General features: G+C 41.9%; 1 long non-coding RNA gene across 3 annotated transcripts in view; it reads left to right on the top strand.

Annotated features, from left to right (window-relative positions):
- LOC140132423 (uncharacterized) overlaps window positions 1-21,902 on the top strand; it is a 126,609-nt gene that overhangs the window by 39,586 nt on the left and 65,121 nt on the right. For 2 of the 3 annotated variants that reach the window (XR_011855651.1, XR_011855649.1), the window contains one exon: window positions 10,810-10,913. This is a non-coding gene — a long non-coding RNA (uncharacterized lncRNA). Of the gene's footprint in view, window positions 1-7,935; window positions 8,084-10,809; window positions 10,914-21,902 lie in introns of those variants that run through there. The other variant, XR_011855650.1, reaches the window with a different exon arrangement.

Here is a 21,902-nt window from a genome sequence, read left to right as displayed (position 1 = left end):
GCACAGTATGGTGTTATTATTGGACAGAGTATGGCGGTATTATATTGGCACAGTATGGTGTTATTATTGGACAGAGTATGGAGGTATTATATTGGCACAGTATGGTGTTATTATTGGACAGAGTATGGCGGTATTATATTGGCACAGTATGGTGTTATTATTGGACAGGGTATGGCGGTATTATATTGGCACAGTATGGTGTTATTATTGGATAGAGAATGGCGGTATTATATTGGCACAGTATGGTGTTATTATTGGACAGGGTATGGCGGTATTATATTGGCACAGTATGGTGTTATTATTGGACAGGGTATGACGGTATTATATTGGCACAGTATGGTGTTATTATTGGACAGAGTATGACGGTATTATATTGGCACAGTATGGTGTTATTATTGGACAGAGTATGGCGGTATTATATTGTAACAGTATGGTGTTATTATTGGACAGAGTATGGCGGTATTATATTGGCACAGTATGGTGTTATTATTGGACAGAGTATGGCGGTATTATATTGGTGTAGTATGGTGTTATTACTTTAGCATAGTATACTTCAATCATGTGGACACAGTATGGTGTCATTATTGGACAGAGTATGGCGGCATTATATTGGCACAGTATGGTGTTATTATTGGACAGAGTATGGCGGTATTATATTGGCACAGTATGGTGTTATTATTGGACAGAGTATGGAGGTATTATATTGGCACAGTATGGTGTTATTATTGGACAGAGTATGGCGGTATTATATTGGCACAGTATGGTGTTATTATTGGACAGGGTATGGCGGTATTATATTGGCACAGTATGGTGTTATTATTGGATAGAGAATGGCGGTATTATATTGGCACAGTATGGTGTTATTATTGGACAGGGTGTGGCGGTATTATATTGGCACAGTATGGTGTTATTATTGGACAGAGTATGACGGTATTATATTGGCACAGTATGGTGTTATTATTGGACAGAGTATGGCGGTATTATATTGGCACAGTATGGTGTTATTATTGGACAGAGTATGGCGGTATTATATTGGTGTAGTATGGTGTTATTACTTTAGCATAGTATACTTCAATCATGTGGACACAGTATGGTGTTATTATTGGACAGAGTATGGCGGTATTATATTGGCACAGTATGGTGTTATTATTGGACAGAGTATGGCGGTATTATATTGGTGTAGTATGGTGTTATTACTTTAGCATAGTATACTTCAATCATGTGGACACAGTATGGTGTTATTATTACAGAACTACACAGAGATATACAATCCTTTGGTTCACTATTAGGACAAATCTAGGATGTTGTATCTTGTATGTTATTTGCATTAAAGGAAATCTACAATCACAATCCATCCTGATAAACCAGGGACATTACTCACAGATCCCGGCACCGGGACTGTGGTATATTTGTTATCCATGACCTCATTTCTTCTAAAATAAACTTTGAACATTATGCTAATGAGACATAAGGGCTATGGGGGGGTATGGAGTGTTATCTATGCATAGTATAGTGATATTATTGTAGCATAGTATGGCATTGTTATGTATGCACAGTATAGTGATATTATTGTAGCATAGTATAGCAGTGCTATCTGTGCATAGTATAGTGATATGATTGTAGCATAGTATGGCGGTGTTATATATGCAGAGTATAGTGATATTATTGTAGCATAGTATGGCAGTGTTATGTATGCACAGTATAGTACTATTACTGTAGCATAGTATGGCAGTGTTATGTATGCACAGTATAGTACTTTTACTGTAGCATAGTATGGAGGTGTTATATATGCACAGTATAGTGCTATTATTGTAGCATAGTATGGAGGTGTTATATATGCACAGTATAGTGATATTATTGTAGCATAGTATGGCAGTGTTATCTGTACATAGTATAGTGATATTATTGTAGCATAGTATTGTAGCATAGTATGTCAGTGTTATGTATGCACAGTATAGTACTATTACTGTAGCATAGTATGGCAGTGTTATATATGCAGAGTATAGTGATATTATTGTAGCATAGTATGGCATTGTTATCTGTGCATAGTATAGTGATATTATTGTAGCATAGTATGGCAGTGTTATGTATGCACAGTATAGTACTATTACTGTAGCATAGTATGGCAGTGTTATGTATGCACAGTATAGTACTTTTACTGTAGCATAGTATGGAGGTGTTATATATGCAGAGTATAGTGATATTATTGTAGCATAGTATTGTAGCATAGTATGGCATTGTTATATATGCAGAGTATAGTGATATTATTGTAGCATAGTATGGCAGTGTTATGTATGCACAGTATAGTGCTATTATTGTAGCATAGTATGGCAGTGTTATGTATGCACAGTATAGTACTATTACTGTAGCATAGTATGGCAGTGTTATGTATGCACAGTATAGTACTTTTACTGTAGCATAGTATGGAGGTGTTATATATGCAGAGTATAGTGATATTATTGTAGCATAGTATGGCAGTGTTATATATGCAGAGTATAGTGATATTATTGTAGCATAGTATGGAATTGTTATATATGCACAGTATAGTGATATTATTGTAGCATAGTATGGAATTGTTATATATGCAGAGTATAGTGCTATTATTGTAGCATAGTATGGAATTGTTATATATGCACAGTATAGTGCTATTATTGTAGCATAGTATGGCAGTGTTATGTATGCAGAGTATAGTGATATTATTGTAGCATAGTATGGCGGTGTTATATATGCACAGTATAGTGCTATTATTGTAGCATAGTATGGCAGTGTTATATATGCAGAGTATAGTGATATTATTGTAGCATAGTATGGCAGTGTTATATATGCACAGTATAGTGCTATTATTGTAGCATAGTATGTCAGTGTTATGTATGCACAGTATAGTACTATTACTGTAGCATAGTATGGCAGTGTTATGTATGCATAGTATAGTGCTATTACTGTAGCATAGTATTGTAGCATAGTATGGCATTGTTATATATGCACAGTATAGTGCTATTATTGTAGCATAGTATGGCAGTGTTATATATGCAGAGTATAGTGATATTATTGTAGCATAGTATGGCAGTGTTATATATGCACAGTATAGTGCTATTATTGTAGCATAGTATGGCATTGTTATATATGCACAGTATAGTGATATTATTGTAGCATAGTATGGAATTGTTATATATGCACAGTATAGTGCTATTATTGTAGCATAGTATGGCGGTGTTATATATGCACAGTATAGTGCTATTATTGTAGCATAGTATGGCAGTGTTATATATGCAGAGTATAGTGATATTATTGTAGCATAGTATGGCAGTGTTATATATGCACAGTATAGTGCTATTATTGTAGCATAGTATGGCGGTGTTATATATGCACAGTATAGTGCTATTATTGTAGCATAGTATGGCATTGTTATATATGCACAGTATAGTGATATTATTGTAGCATAGTATGGCATTGTTATATATGCACAGTATAGTGATATTATTGTAGCATAGTATGGCATTGTTATGTATGCACAGTATAGTGATATTATTGTAGCATAGTATGGCAGTGTTATATATGCACAGTATAGTGATATTATTGTAGCATAGTATGGCAGTGTTATATATGCACAGTATAGTGCTATTATTGTAGCATAGTATGGCAGTGTTATATATGCACAGTATAGTGCTATTATTGTAGCATAGTATGGCAGTGTTATATATGCACAGTATAGTGCTATTATTGTAGCATAGTATGGCAGTGTTATATATGCAGAGTATAGTGATATTATTGTAGCATAGTATGGCAGTGTTATATATGCAGAGTATAGTGATATTATTGTAGCATAGTATGGCATTGTTATATATGCACAGTATAGTGATATTATTGTAGCATAGTATGGCAGTGTTATATATGCACAGTATAGTGATATTATTGTAGCATAGTATGGCAGTGTTATATATGCACAGTATAGTGATAGTATTGTAGCATAGTATGGCAGTGTTATATATGCACAGTATAGTGCTATTATTGTAGCATAGTATGGCGGTGTTATATATGCACAGTATAGTGCTATTATTGTAGCATAGTATGGCATTGTTATATATGTACAGTATAGTGATATTATTGTAGCATAGTATGGCATTGTTATATATGCACAGTATAGTGATATTATTGTAGCATAGTATGGCAGTGTTATATATGCAGAGTATAGTGATATTATTGTAGCATAGTATGGCATTGTTATGTATGCACAGTATAGTGATATTACTGTAGCATAGTATGGCAGTGTTATATATGCACAGTATAGTGATATTATTGTAGCATAGTATGGCAGTGTTATATATGCACAGTATAGTGATATTATTGTAGCATAGTATGGCAGTGTTATATATGCACAGTATAGTGCTATTATTGTAGCATAGTATGGCAGTGTTATATATGCACAGTATAGTGATATTATTGTAGCATAGTATGGCAGTGTTATATATGCAGAGTATAGTGATATTATTGTAGCATAGTATGGCAGTGTTATATATGCACAGTATAGTGCTATTATTGTAGCATAGTATGGCAGTGTTATATATGCACAGTATAGTGCTATTATTGTAGCATAGTATGGCATTGTTATATATGCACAGTATAGTGCTATTATTGTAGCATAGTATGGAATTGTTATATATGCAGAGTATAGTGCTATTACTGTAGCATAGTATGGCAGTGTTATATATGCACAGTATAGTGATATTATTGTAGCATAGTATGGAATTGTTATATATGCACAGTATAGTGCTATTATTGTAGCATAGTATGGCAGTGTTATGTATGCACAGTATAGTACTATTACTGTAGCATAGTATGGAATTGTTATATATGCAGAGTATAGTGATATTATTGTAGCATAGTATGGCAGTGTTATATATGCACAGTATAGTGCTATTATTGTAGCATAGTATGGCAGTGTTATGTATGCACAGTATAGTACTATTACTGTAGCATAGTATGGAATTGTTATATATGCACAGTATAGTGCTATTATTGTAGCATAGTATGGCATTGTTATATATGCACAGTATAGTGATATTATTGTAGCATAGTATGGCAGTGTTATGTATGCACAGTATAGTACTATTACTGTAGCATAGTATGGAATTGTTATATATGCACAGTATAGTGCTATTATTGTAGCATAGTGTTGCAGTATCTTTGAGTTTCTCATTATCTATAGAGCATTGAACAAGTGGTGGCCCTTCCTCTCCTGGGCTGCGGCAGTGTAACAGTTAACTCTGTATTACATAATCGTTCTAGAAATGGAATCACAACTTTTTTTTTCCCTTTAACTAAATCAAAATTCAGCAGTAAAAAAAAAAACCTCTTTGGCTTCTGAGAAAGGGACATTTGAGTCGTTTACAGTCTTTAATTTGGGGGCAGGAGGCTCCGCCCACCCTGTGAAACCGGTTACTGAGCCCTTTTGGACGGCTGGTTTTTCCAGGAAAGCTCCGCAGCTACTTCCCTGTCAGATGTTGATCCTCGTCCAAGCGTTTGAAAACTGGCAGCTCTGTGCAGAATGCTTGGCACGCTGCTCCCCGGCTCAAAATCAGACTCACAAGCTCCGAGGTCAATCAAGTTTATAGCGGAGCATTGCCGGGACCCCGGATGTAGAACTCATAGTCAAAGGCACATTGTACAGTAATGTAGGACACTTTATAAACTTTCCACCAAATATAACAAGTGAGAGAAAATTCCAGTTACATTTTTATGCAAATTAGTGACCAAGTGCACCAGGGGCGGGGCAACAGCTGTTCGTGCACTTGAGTCAATCTTTCTATGCTGCCCCTTCCCGTCCTGCGTCACCTCTATGCTATAAAGATCAATATCCCATGTAGAAATAGAGGTTGAAAACAAAAAGATGGGTGCACCACCAGCATGGCTCCACCCACAGTGCACTGAGAAGCCAATTTGCATAAAGATAACAAAAATTTAGAGTAAATGGCAGATCAGGTCTGTCTGGAAAAATCATAAAGCATCCTACAAAATGCTGCTTTTACTTTTGGGGTGAGTCTGGTTCTGGTAAACTCCTAAAAAAAATTCTAAAATTTTGTTTGAAAAAACTTTGTAACGTCCAATCATTTTGGTTCTTTCTGAAACCATATAGCCAAAGGGGGAAGCACTGGAGATGTGGAGACCCATAGGAAGAAAACCTCCACATAGACCCGATCCAGGAAGAAGAACCCAGCAGGACCTATAATCAGTGGAGGTCACGGGGGCAGTGACACAAGGGACTTCCTTAGACTTGTTTTGTGTCACGATCTTGACTAGGATTGACAAACAGATGTGAAGGGACAATGTTTCGGACAGGCCCACCAGAGAATCGGCGAGTCCTCCGGGGGGCTCAGCATCCAACACAATCCTGGACCTGAGAGGTTCAGCAGAAACCAATACAGGTATACGGCAGGGAGGACTCCAGAATCACAGGGAATAGGGAACTGTAAGGGGATCCCCCTATTCTAAGAGGCGGGATAAGGCAAGAGGAACAACGGATGCAAGTGCAAGGACCCATAGAAAATGTTTGGGAGGGCCAAAAAGTGTTTGAATCATTGTAAATTCCTAGAGAGTTTATTTCTACTAGATAGACAGAGGAAAGAGAGAATATGGACAGATATGTAGCGAGATAGATAATAGACACAAGATCTATGGATAGATAGATGTTAATAGATAGATATGAGTAGATGGATACGAGATAGATAGGAGATAGATAGGAGATAGATAGATAGATATTAGATAGATAGATAGATAGATAGGAGATAGATAGATAGATAGATAGATAGATAGATAGGAGATAGATATGAGATAGATAGATAGATAGATAGATAGATAGATAGATAGATAGATAGATAGATAGGAGATAGATATGAGATAGATATGAGATAGATAGATAGATAGATAGATAGATAGATAGATAGATAGATAGATAGATATGAGATAGATAGATAGATAGATAGATAGATAGGAGATAGATATGAGATAGATAGATAGATAGATAGATAGATAGATAGATAGATAGGAGATAGATATGAGATAGATAGATAGATAGATAGATAGATAGATAGATAGATAGGAGATAGATATGAGATAGATAGATAGATAGATAGATAGATAGATAGAGAGATAGATAGATAGATAGATAGATAGAGAGATAGATAGATAGATAGATATGAGATAGATATGAGATAGATAGATAGATAGATAGATAGATAGATCGATAGATAGATATGAGATAGATATGAGATAGATAGATAGATAGATAGATAGATAGATATGAGATAAATGATAGATAGATAGATAGATAGATAGATAGATAGATAGATAGGAGATAGATAGATATGAGATAGATAGATAGATAGATAGATAGATAGATATGAGATAGATAGATAGATAGATAGATAGATAGATAGATAGATAGATAGATAGATAGATAGATAGATGGATAGATAATTACAGAAAAGCAGTCACTCCAAAATTCAGTAGAGATTCAGGTGAGAGTTTATTTCAAGATGGCAACATCTTCCTCAAGTCTTAAGAAGGGTTTGTCATGCCGAAACGTTGCCATCTTCGAAGAAAACAACTGTAAAGTAGGCAAATTTTTGCATAAGCAACAATAAGCAATTCTCTAATTGACTATAATTATCTGCAGGTGTTTAGCTGCTAGCAGAGGTTTTACCTTGCCCCTCCAGGCTAATCTCCATTTGCCATGCTACCTATAGTACACCTAGAGAGGATAGGAGGCTTGGTGAGATGGTCTTTAGGGTCTGTAGTGATGGCACAAGCCTGTGACTCATCACATGCTTCAGGCCGGCCAATTACAAAAAAGCTGCCCTACATCATTTGAAAGTACTTAGTTGGATGCAAAGGACCTGTAGTGATGTCACAAGCATGTGACTCATCACATGCTTTAGATTGGCCAATTACAAACATGCCATATTCTTCTGGCTTCAGTGGGGTGAGCTGATGTTACAACCAGGAAGTGCCCCCCCATGAATCTGCATCTAATGGTATATATAGCAGATCTATCTCAGGCTAGGAAGAAGCCGGGAGCAGGATACAGGTATCCTTGGAATTGTTGTCTCCAGCTGTGCTTATACTATTTCTTGTCAATTACTTTACATTGACACTTTAAACTCTCACCTGGATCTTCACTGTATTTTGGAGCCTGGAACCTGCAGACTTGCACCCAGCCTCGTTGGTCTGACACAGTGCGGCCTTGAGTTTCCATTATCTAGAAATTATCTAGATGGATGGAAAAATAGATGTTAAAGGGGTTTTGCCTAACTTGCTGATCAGTGGGGGTCTCAATGCTGAGAGGTCCAAGGGGTCCCACGTACCTCCGTCGGACCCCTTGTCGCTCCGTCAGTCTAATGGAGCAGACGGCAACACATGACCATTCTGTTCCATGAATCTCTATGGAGCTGGCGGATATCACCGAGCGCAGTGCCCAGCAACTTCCGTCAGCTCCATAGAGAATAATGGAGCAGAATGGTCATGCGCGGCCGTCTGCTCCATTAGACTGACTGATCGACAAGGCGTCCGACAGAGGTACGTGGGACCCCATGTAACCCCTCGTTTTCGTGATCTGTGGGTGTCTCAGCACTGAGACCCCTATTGATCAGCAAATTAGGCCCTATCCCGTGGATAGGGCCAAACTTTTCTTCGTGGGGAAAACCCCTTTAAGACATGAAATGGATAAATGTGATGAATGGATAGATAGATAGGAGTTGGATTGATATGACATAGATGGATAGATAATAGAGCACCATCCATTGCATAGTGGCTGTGCTTGGTACTGCAGCTCTTCTTTATTCCCATGACTGGGAGCGAGCTGCACACAGTCCGCGTGATGAATGAGATCCCTTTATTTGCTCCAAGCTGGAATATCCCTTTAATTTTATTCCATTTCGATTTAGCTCAGTCTTCCCTCCATACGGCACAGAGGTGACATTTCGGAGATTTATGTCTGTGCCTTTGAAATGGATCCCATGATATTCGTATAAGCGGTGGACGGCGCTCTCTCCGGCTGCAGGATCTCATTTTATGGCGTTCTCGCAGCGGTTCCGGAGAGGCACTTAATCATGTTGGTTAACAAACGGAGGCTTAAAATAGCGTCTGACCGTTACAAGAGACCATAACAATCCCGATGGGAGCGCGCAGAGATATCGGAACAATACAGAGCACAGGGGCTGATGGTAAAAGCTTTTGTTCTGACCCGTCCTTATTCCTGGCAGTCGCTGGACTCGTGGCCTCCCCCTGCTCCCCGCAGATGTAGCAGAGGTTACCGGGAGCATCTTGAGTATTTCCTCTAAAAACAATGTCTCACCATATTGGCCTCTACGGGTGCAGCCTCACATGTTCTACTTCACAGCTCTCAGCCCTCTCAGTGGAGATGTCATGGAAATTTTGGAGTAATAAAAATTCTTCCAAAAAAATCCCCAAATACTTTACTTATCTTAATGACAATTCATGGTTTCTGCTTATCTATATAGACTGGGCCAGAAGAGTCGTCTCATTGTATTTAAGAGGGAGGTCAATTCGCCAAAGCTTGCAGCCCATAGAGTTTTTGGAGTAATAAAAATCCATCAAAAAATCTTTAAATATTTCAGCTAGCACAACATTTCATAAAGCTTTCTGCTTTGTTGAATATACTGGGTCAGGGTCAGCAGAGCCATCTCATTGTCTTTAGAGGGGAGCTCAATGGAGGTGTCCATTGAGTTTTTAGAGAAAGAGAAATTTATCATAAAATACCCAAATATAATTTTTTTAGTTATCTTAATGTCAAGGTTCATGGTTTCTGCTTTGCTGTATAGGCTGGGTCAGAGTCATCTTATTATTTTTTGGTCTCAGTTAATCACAGCCCTCTGCTCAGTCAGTGGAAGGGTACATGAAGTTTTTGGAGTAATAACAATACATTAAAAATCCCCAAACATTTCATTTAGCATAATAACTTTAAATTCTTTCTGTTTTGCTGTATATACTGGGTAAGGGTCAGAGCCATCTCATTGTTTTTAGAGGGAGGCTCAATTAGCCACAACTCTCTGCCCAGTCAATGCAGGTGTCCATGAAGATTTTGGAGTAAGAAAAATCTTAAAATCCTCAAATATTTTAGTTATTATAATGATATTACATGGGTTCTGCTTTGCTGTATGGACTGGGACAGGGTCAGGATAGTCATCTTATTGTCTTTAGAGTGTGGCCAGCTCTCAACCTGTTCAGTGGAGTAGTCCATGAAGATTTTGGAGTAAGAAACATCCCTCAAAAAAATTTACTTTCGTTATCACAATGACACTTAACGGTTTCAGCTTTACTGTATAGAATGGGACAGAATTCATAATAAGTCATCTCATCATCTTTAGATGGGTCTAAGTTATTCACAACTGGAAATCTAGATAAGGCAGGATAATAACACAATATACTATGCATAGAAAAATATTGCTGTATACAACCCCCTACAAATCGGGGGGGGGGGGGGGAGGGGTTGTGTTGCCCTTTTTTGGGAACCTCCTGAAAGGTCTTGAGTGGGAAAGTATCAATGTATCTATAGACACTTTATAGTCTATTATTTACTTTCATTCATTTGCATCTGCCATAAAGCAAACACACACTGCTGCAATGTCTAATTAGGTAACATATAGACTCTTGAAGGGGAAGTATAAATAGAATTACAATCACATTTTTTATCCCTTTCCTCTGGATTTCCTTTATTATTACTTTATACTATAATGTATATTATTTTTCCCTTAAAGCAATGATGTTTATTCTGATATTTGTCCCTTCTTGCAGATAATCACACAATGCTTTCCAGCCCAGGACACAGGCCTCACACTCCAGACATCAGCCTGCAGAGGAGCTGCGTACAGTTTACGGATAATGACGATTATATCTAGGTGAGTGGCAGTGTATGGTTGGATTCATGTTTTTTGGGCTTATCTTAGGTTTTAGAGCCATTGTCATCTGTTGGTAACTCTTTGTTATTAGTTGGGTCTCTTGCCGACCAATCATGACGGTTTATATATATCTGTTATTGCCTATGGGAAGAGCTTTACATGTCTCCTTCTATTCAGTTAAAGGGATATGACTACATAGACTGCAGCCAGTGTGCAGTATTGTCCCTGGAGAGATGTGTAATCATATGTCTGTGCATGTTGTTAGTAGCAGCAGGACTGTAAAATATGGATTTATATTCCAGGATTGTAGCTTTTGGATGTACACTGGTCTTGTGTCCTCTGTCCAGTCAGTGTAATGTATTGTCCCTGGAGAGATGTGTAATCAGAACTGTTTGTGTATGTTATTAGTAACAGCAGGACTATAAAATATGGATTTATATTCCAGGATTGTAGCTTCTCCTAGTGCTCTGGGGCGTGTCCTCGCACTCCTGTGCTCTGTGCAGTTAGTGTCAGGTATTGTCCCTGGAGAGATGTGTAATCAGACCTGTTTGTGTATGTTATTAGTAGCAGCAGGACTGTAAAATCTGGATTTATATTCCAGGATTGTAGCTTCTCCTAGTGCACTAGGCATGTGTCCTCACACTGCTGTGATCTTAGCTCTCTGCAGGCAGTGATAGGTGTTGTCCCTGGAGAGTTGTGTGACTATACCTTTGTGCTTGCTGTAAGTAGCAGCAAGACTATGATATATGGTTTTGTATTCCAGGATGGAATGTCCTCATAATGTTGTTCTCTGTGCTCTCAGCAGTCCGGACCATGGAGATCTGTCTAATCATTCCTCTCACTATGTTATTAGTAGCAGCAGGACTGTGCAATACTTATATTCCTAGATTGCAACTACTCCAGGTGGGGGCATTTCCTCACACTGCTGTGCTCTTAGCTCTGTGCATAAAGCTGCTTTCCTCTGTGCAGTTATGTGTCAGGCTGATTTCTATCGTGCAGGAGGAGGCGTTAGCTACTTCCCATCGTTCTTATATCTCTATTACACTTTCCTTTCTTCCATTCCTCTTAAGCAACTTTCCTGATTGATTGGGGTCCATCACTAGGATCTGCGAAGGTCAGACACTATTGTGGCCACCCCTTTTATTATACTATAAACCCCTTGCCCATATAAGAAGACACCAGGAGATACATGGTGGATGGGTGGCTTCGGGGTCCAGGAGGTACGTGGTGGGTGGGTGGCTTCGGGGTCCAGGAGGTACATGGTGGGTGGATGGTTTCGGGGTCCAGGAGGTACGTGGTGGGTGGGTGGCTTCGGGGTCCAGGAGATACATGGTGGGTGTCCCTGGGGTCCAGGAGGCACATGGTGGGTGGCTCTGGAGTCTAGGAGATACATGGTGGGTGGGTGGCTCCGGGGTCCAGGAGATACATGGTGGGTGGGTGGCTCCGGGGTCCAGGAGATACATGGTGGGTGGGTGGCCTCGGGGTCCAGGAGATACATGGTGGGTGGGTGGCCTTGGGGTCCAGGATATACATGGTGGGTGGGTGGCCTCGGGGTCCAGGAGATACATGGTGGGTGGGTGCCTTGGGGTCCAGGATATACATGGTGGGTGGGTGGCTCCGGGGTTCAGGAGGTACATGGGGGGTGGGTGCCCCTGGGGTCCAGTATATAGATCGTGGGTGGGTGGCTCCGGGGTCCAGGAGGTGCATGGTGGGTGGGTGCCTTGGGGTCCAGGATATACATGGTGGGTGGGTGGCTCCGGGGTTCAGGAGGTACATGGGGGGTGGGTGCCCCTGGGGTCCAGTATATAGATCGTGGGTGGGTGGCTCCGGGGTCCAGGAGGTACATGGTGGGTGGGTCCAGGAGGTTGCACCCCCGGAATGAATAATTTCTTCCAGTATAATGGGATAGATTTCCGGGTGAGTCTCCCCCATTGTTCTGGCGCTGATTGTCCTGATGTGATGATGGATGGCGCCAGGCACATAACTAATGTCCTTCTCCGTGGATCCATCGCTCTGGGAAAGGTTCCGCTAATTAGATTTAACTAATGTTGTTCCAGCTCCTGCTCTTACTGTCATCTGATTCATGGCTGCGGCAGGAAGGGATTTATCAGCCGGGTCAGCACCACGTCCTAAGTAATTGGCCGGGGGAGATGATGGGAGGACTCGCTGCCGGATAGTCATGACTCATTCCTAGTTATATGGAAGCTACCGGACCCCAATACATATAAGGAGCCCCCGTGCCGTGTGCCGTGCATAAGCCGTCTGATGTGGACCTGTGGCGGCCAAGGTACCAGGTCCACGTATAAGTTCTACCTCTGCCCACACTGTTCAGGGTCCAGGGCATGTAGTTATTGTCCCTGGAGAAATATATAATCTGACCTTTGTGTCTAATGTTAGTAGCAGCAGGACTGTGAAATATGGATTTATATTTCAGGAGGTTATCTTCAAGGGGCATGTCCTCACACTGCTGTGCTCTGTGCTATCCCTTTTGAGCTGCAGCTAGTTTTAGGTATTTTCCCTGGAGAGATGTATAATAATATCTTGGTGTATGTTGTTGGTAGCAGCAGAATTGTCATATGTAAATTTATATTCCAGGGTTGTAGCTTCTCCAAGTACTCTTGGGGTGTGTCCTCACACTGCTGTGCTCTGAGCAGCCAGTGTTAGGTAATGTCCCTGGAGAGATGTGTAATGTTAATGTTTTGTATGTTGTTAGTAGCAGCAGGACTGTGATGTATTACTTTATATTCCAGGATTGTATTGGAAGTGTGTCCCCACACTGCTGTGCTCTGTGTTCTCTGAAACCAATGTTAGGTATCGTTCTTGGAGAGATATATAATCATACATTTGTATATGTTAGTAGATGCAGGACTGTGAAATAGGAAGTGATATTTCTGGATTGTGCTTTGTGGGGAATCTCCTCACACTGCTGTTCTCTTAGCTCTCTACATTGAACTCCTCCCCAGTCCCTCCATTCTGCTCTGAGTAAAAGCTGTTGTTGTATACTGCAGCAGTTACTGAGAGTGTCGGATCCTTTCATCATGTGGTTACATTGAATGTTTTTAGGATGAAGGTAACATGGATTATGAGCAGAACCTCTCCGGACCTGGATAATGAACAATCAGCCTGGATCTATCCCCCGGGTCTCTGTTCCGGTTCAGTGATCTGTTGCGGCCACGTCTGAGGCTCGGATTGTTCTTTCAGAAGGGGAATTTGTGCCAGAAGGGACTTTGATATCACAATTATTGTAGCGGAACCTCAGTTATTAATACAAGGAGGCGAAATGTCTGCCTGATACCTGTCAGAGGAGGGAATCACAGCAGCAGTGATATATAGAATATAGTGTCCTGACCCCATCATATACCCTCCACATATCCCCCATCATATACCCTCCACATATCCCCCATCATATACCCTCCACATATCCCCCATCATATACCCTCCACATATCCCCCATCATATAACCTCCACATATCCCCCATCATATAACCTCCACATATCCCTCATCATATATCCTCCACATATCCCCCATCATATACCCTCCACATATCATCCATCATATACCCTCCACATATCCCCCATCATATATCCTCCACATATCCCCCATCATATATCCTCCACATATCCCCCATCATATACCCTCCACATATCCCCCATCATATATCCTCCACATATCCCCCATCATATACCCTCCACATATCCCCCATCATATAACCTCCACATATCCCCCATCATATAACCTCCACATATCCCCCATCATATACCCTCCACATATCCCCCATCATATACCCTCCACATATCCCCCATCATATACCCTCCACATATCCTCCATCATATATCCTCCACATATCCCCCATCATATATCCTCCACATATCCCCCATCATATACCCTCCACATATCCTCCATCATATATCCTCCACATATCCCCCATCATATATCCTCCGCATATCCTCCATCATATATCCTCCACATATCCCCCATCATATATCCTCCACATATCCCCCATCATATACCCTCCACATATCCTCCATCATATACCCTCCACATATCCCCCATCATATATCCTCCACATATCCCCCATCATATATCCTCCACATATCCCCCATCATATATCCTCCACATATCCCCCATCATATACCCTCCACATATCCCCCATCATATATCCTCCACATATCCCCCATCATATACCCTCCACATATCCCCCATCATATATCCTCCACATATCCCCCATCATATACCCTCCACATATCCCCCATCATATATCCTCCACATATCCCCCATCATATAGCCTCCACATATCCCCCATCATATACCCTCCACATATCCCCCATTATATATCCTCCACATATCCCCCATCATATACCCTCCACATATCCCCCATCATATACCCTCCACATACCCCCCATCATATACCCTCCACATATCCCCCCATCATATACCCTCCACATATCCCCCATTATATAACCTCCACATATCCCCCATCATATACCCTCAACATACCCCCCATCATATGCCCTCCACATATCCCCCCATCATATACCCTCCACATATCCCCCCATCATATACCCTCCACATATCCCCCATCATATACCCTCCACATATCCCCCATCATATACCCTCCACATATCCCCCATCATATACCCTCCACATACCCCCCATCATATACCCTCCACATATCCCCCCATCATATACCCTCCACATATCCCCCATTATATAACCTCCACATATCCCCCATCATATACCCTCAACATACCCCCCATCATATGCCCTCCACATATCCCCCATCATATACCCTCCACATATCCCCCCATCATATACCCTCCACATATCCCCCATCATATAACCTCCACATATCCCCCATCATATACCCTCCACATATCCCCCATCATATAACCTCCACATATCCCCCATCATATAACCTCCACATATCCCCCATCATATAACCTCCACATATCCCCCATCATATATCCTCCACATATCCCCCATCATATAACCTCCACATATCCCCCATCATATACCCTCCACATATCCCCCATCATATACCCTCCACATATCCCCCATCATATACCCTCCACATATCCCCCATCATATACCCTCCACATATCCCCCATCATATAACCTCCACATATCCCCCATCATATACCCTCCACATATCCCCCATCATATACCCTCCACATATCCCCCATCATATACCCTCCACATATCCCCCATCATATACCCTCCACATATCCCCCATCATATACCCTCCACATATCCCCCATCCACATATCCCCCATCATATACCCTCCACATATCCCCCATCATATAACCTCCACATATCCCCCATCATATACCCTCCACATATCCCCCATCATATATCCTCCACATATCCCCCATCATATAACCCCCCCCCATATCCCCCATCATATAAACCCCCCCATATCCCCCATCATATATCCTCCACATATCCCCCATCATATAACCTCCACATATCCCCCATCCACATATCCTCCATCATATATCCTCCACATATCCCCCATCATATATCCTCCACATATCCCCCATCATATACCCTCCACATATCCCCATCCACATATCCCCCATCATATATCCTCCACATATCCCCCATCATATACCCTCCACATATCCCCCATCATATACCCTCCACATATCCCCCATCATATACCCTCCACATATCCCCCATCATATATCCTCCACATATCCCCCATCATATAACCTCCACATATCCCCCATCCACATATCCTCCATCATATATCCTCCACATATCCCCCATCATATATCCTCCACATATCCCCCATCATATACCCTCCACATATCCCCCATCCACATATCCCCCATCATATATCCTCCACATATCCCCCATCATATATCCTCCACATATCCCCCATCATATACCCTCCACATATCCCCATCATATATCCTCCACATATCCCCCATCATATACCCTCCACATATCCCCCATCATATACCCTCCACATATCCCCCATCATATACCCTCCACATATCCCCCATCATATACCCTCCACATATCCCCCATCATATATCCTCCACATATCCCCCATCATATACCCTCCACATATCCCCCATCATATACCCTCCACATATCCCCCATCATATATCCTCCACATATCCCCCATCATATATCCTCCACATATCCCCCATCATATATCCTCCACATATCCCCCATCATATAACCTCCACATATCCCCCATCCACATATCCTCCATCATATATCCTCCACATATCCCCCATCATATATCCTCCACATATCCCCCATCATATACCCTCCACATATCCCCCATCCACATATCCCCCATCATATATCCTCCACATATCCCCCATCATATATCCTCCACATATCCCCCATCATATACCCTCCACATATCCCCATCATATATCCTCCACATATCCCCCATCATATACCCTCCACATATCCCCCATCATATAACCTCCACATATCCCCCATTATATATCCTCCACATATCCCCCATCCACATATCCCCCATTATATATCCTCCACATATCCCCCATCATATATCCTCCACATATCCCCCATCATATATCCTCCACATATCCCCCATCATATACCCTCCACATATCCCCCATCATATATCCTCCACATATCCCCCATCATATATCCTCCACATATCCCCCATCATATATCCTCCACATATCCCCATCATATACCCTCCACATATCCCCCATCATATAACCTCCACATATCCCCCATCATATATCCTCCACATATCTCCCATCATATACCCTCCACATATCCCCCATCATATACCCTCCACATATCCCCCATCATATACCCTCCACATATCCCCCATCATATACCCTCCACATATCCCCCATCATATACCCTCCACATATCCCCCATCATATACCCTCCACATATCCCCCATCATATACCCTCCACATATCCCCCATCATATACCCTCCACATATCCCCCATCATATATCCTCCACATATCCCCCATCATATACCCTCCACATATCCCCCATCATATACCCTCCACATATCCCCCATCATATATCCTCCACATATCCCCCATCATATATCCTCCACATATCCCCCATCATATATCCTCCACATATCCCCCATCATATAACCTCCACATATCCCCCATCCACATATCCTCCATCATATATCCTCCACATATCCCCCATCATATATCCTCCACATATCCCCCATCATATACCCTCCACATATCCCCCATCCACATATCCCCCATCATATATCCTCCACATATCCCCCATCATATATCCTCCACATATCCCCCATCATATACCCTCCACATATCCCCATCATATATCCTCCACATATCCCCCATCATATACCCTCCACATATCCCCCATCATATACCCTCCACATATCCCCCATCATATACCCTCCACATATCCCCCATCATATACCCTCCACATATCCCCCATCATATATCCTCCACATATCCCCCATCATATACCCTCCACATATCCCCCATCATATACCCTCCACATATCCCCCATCATATATCCTCCACATATCCCCCATCATATATCCTCCACATATCCCCCATCATATATCCTCCACATATCCCCCATCATATAACCTCCACATATCCCCCATCCACATATCCTCCATCATATATCCTCCACATATCCCCCATCATATATCCTCCACATATCCCCCATCATACCCTCCACATATCCCCCATCCACATATCCCCCATCATATATCCTCCACATATCCCCCATCATATATCCTCCACATATCCCCCATCATATACCCTCCACATATCCCCATCATATATCCTCCACATATCCCCCATCATATACCCTCCACATATCCCCCATCATATAACCTCCACATATCCCCCATTATATATCCTCCACATATCCCCCATCCACATATCCCCCATTATATATCCTCCACATATCCCCCATCATATATCCTCCACATATCCCCCATCATATATCCTCCACATATCCCCCATCATATACCCTCCACATATCCCCCATCATATATCCTCCACATATCCCCCATCATATATCCTCCACATATCCCCCATCATATATCCTCCACATATCCCCATCATATACCCTCCACATATCCCCCATCATATAACCTCCACATATCCCCCATCATATATCCTCCACATATCTCCCATCATATACCCTCCACATATCCCCCATCATATACCCTCCACATATCCCCCATCATATACCCTCCACATATCCCCCATCATATACCCTCCACATATCCCCCATCATATACCCTCCACATATCCCCCATCATATATCCTCCACATATCCCCCATCATATAACCTCCACATATCCCCCATCATATATCCTCCACATATCCCCCATCATATACCCTCCACATATCCCCCATCATATATCCTCCACATATCCCCCATCATATATCCTCCACATATCTCCCATCATATATCCTCCACATATCCCCCATCATATATCCTCCACATATCTCCCATCATATATCCTCCACATATCCCCCATCATATAACCTCCACATATCCCCCATCATATATCCTCCACATATCCCCCATCATATACCCTCCACATATCCCCCATCATATATCCTCCACATATCTCCCATCATATATCCTCCACATATCCCCCATCATATATCCTCCACATATCCCCCATCATATACCCTCCACATATCCCCCATCATATATCCTCCACATATCCCCCATCATATACCCTCCACATATCCCCCATCATATATCCTCCACATATCCCCCATCATATACCCTCCACATATCCCCCATCATATACCCTCCACATATCCCCCATCATATACCCTCCACTATCCCCCATCATATATCCTCCACATATCCCCCATCATATACCCTCCACATATCCCCCATCATATACCCTCCACATATCCCCCATCATATACCCTCCACATATCCCCCATCATATACCCTCCACATATCCCCATCATATATCCTCCACATATCCCCCATCATATATCCTCCACATATCCCCCATCATATACCCTCCACATATCCCCCATCATATACCCTCCACATATCCCCATCATATATCCTCCACATATCCCCCATCATATACCCTCCACATATCCCCCATCATATATCCTCCACATATCCCCATCATATACCCTCCACATATCCTCATCATGTATCCTCCACATATTCCCCCATCAAATATCCTCCACATATCTCCCATCATTACCCTCCACATATCCCCCATCATATATCCTCCACATATCCCCCATCATATACCCTCCACATATCCCCCATCATATATCTCTCCACATATCCCCCATCATATATCCTCCACATATCCCCCATCATATAACCTCCACATATCCCCCATCATATATCTCCACATATCCCCCATCATATATCCTCCACATATCCCCCATCATATATCCTCCACATATCCCCCATCATATATCCTCCACATATCCCCCATCATATATCCTCCACATATCCCCCATCATATAACCTCCACATATCCCCCATCATATATCCTCCACATATCCCCCATCATATACCCTCCACATATCCCCCATCATATACCCTCCACATATCCCCCATCATATAACCTCCACATATCCCCCATCATATACCCTCCACATATCCCCCATCATATAACCTCCACATATCCCCCATCATATACCCTCCACATATCCCTCATCATATACCCTCCACATATCCCCCATCATATACCCTCCACATATCCCCCATCATATATCCTCCACATATCCCCCATCATATACCCTCCACATATCCCCCATCATATACCCTCCACATATCCCCCATCATATACCCTCCACATATCCCCCATCATATACCCTCCACATATCCCCCATCATATACCCTCCACATATCCCCCATCATATATCCTCCACATATCCCCCATCATATATCCTCCACATATCCCCCATCATATAACCTCCACATATCCCCCATCATATACCCTCCACATATCCCCCATCATATACCCTCCACATATCCCCCATCATATACCCTCCACATATCCCCCATCATATACCCTCCACATATCCCCCATCATATACCCTCCACATATCTAAGGGTAACACAACATTATATATGGGTAGGCTAAAATATTTGTTAGAAGGAACTACTGAACTGAAATATAACACAGTATGCATTGATCTCCTGAGCTCCCCCTAGTGGTGGCTACAAACATGCAGAGTTTTTCAGTAACAGATCAGAAGCAGAGCCCTGACCTGATACACTTATATATAGGGTAACTTTCCTATAGGTAGGTCATTAGTATTCGCAGCCCTTTATAAGAACGTTACTTGCTGTTACGTGAATTATCCGCGTGTGTAATAACCGGCGATTATTTTCTTTGGTAAGAATCCAGTAGATAAATATGAATTGATGGTTTAGAATGTGAGAGCGGAGCCGGCGTCCCCCGAGGTGTTGTCACACTGTCTCCATGTGATTTCCTTGTGACTGATCTGGTTCTGTGTGCGGTGACTAGAGAACGTTCTGACCCGGGGGGATCGTCGCCAGCGCCGGAGGTGAGAATTGTGTTAATTAATTTACATGTCTCTGTATAATAACCGGTGAGATGCGGATACAGCGACGGATGGGGTAGGGACCATTTACCTGCCGGTCATGAGGGCGATGATTATTACCCATTTCAACCCTCGCCTGTATATTTGTCTTGTACTTGTATAATTTTACCTTTTTTTTAACCCCTCTCCTTCTAGGAGTCTCTGGAATGAATCTTGTATAGAATTAAGTGAGAAGCATTTTTCAGAAACAGCGCCACTCTTGTCTTCAGGTCATACACGGTATTGCAACTCTGTACTTAAATAAAGCCAAGCCTGCAGTACAATCCTCAACCTATGGACATGTGTGGCGCTGTTTCTGGAAAAGGACTGCTCTTTCAATGTGGTCACACTCAATTCTATACTAAACTCCCCTCTAGAAGAATTAGAAAAATTGCTGAAAATTTTGGCTAAACAACTCTACTTGTATTA

The sequence above is a fragment of the Engystomops pustulosus genome, chromosome 5 (assembly GCF_040894005.1).
Source record: "Engystomops pustulosus chromosome 5, aEngPut4.maternal, whole genome shotgun sequence".
In the NCBI taxonomy this organism is placed as follows: domain Eukaryota; kingdom Metazoa; phylum Chordata; class Amphibia; order Anura; family Leptodactylidae; genus Engystomops; species Engystomops pustulosus.
Note: the sequence above shows the minus strand (reverse complement) of the source record. Positions and strands in the feature narration are given on the sequence as shown.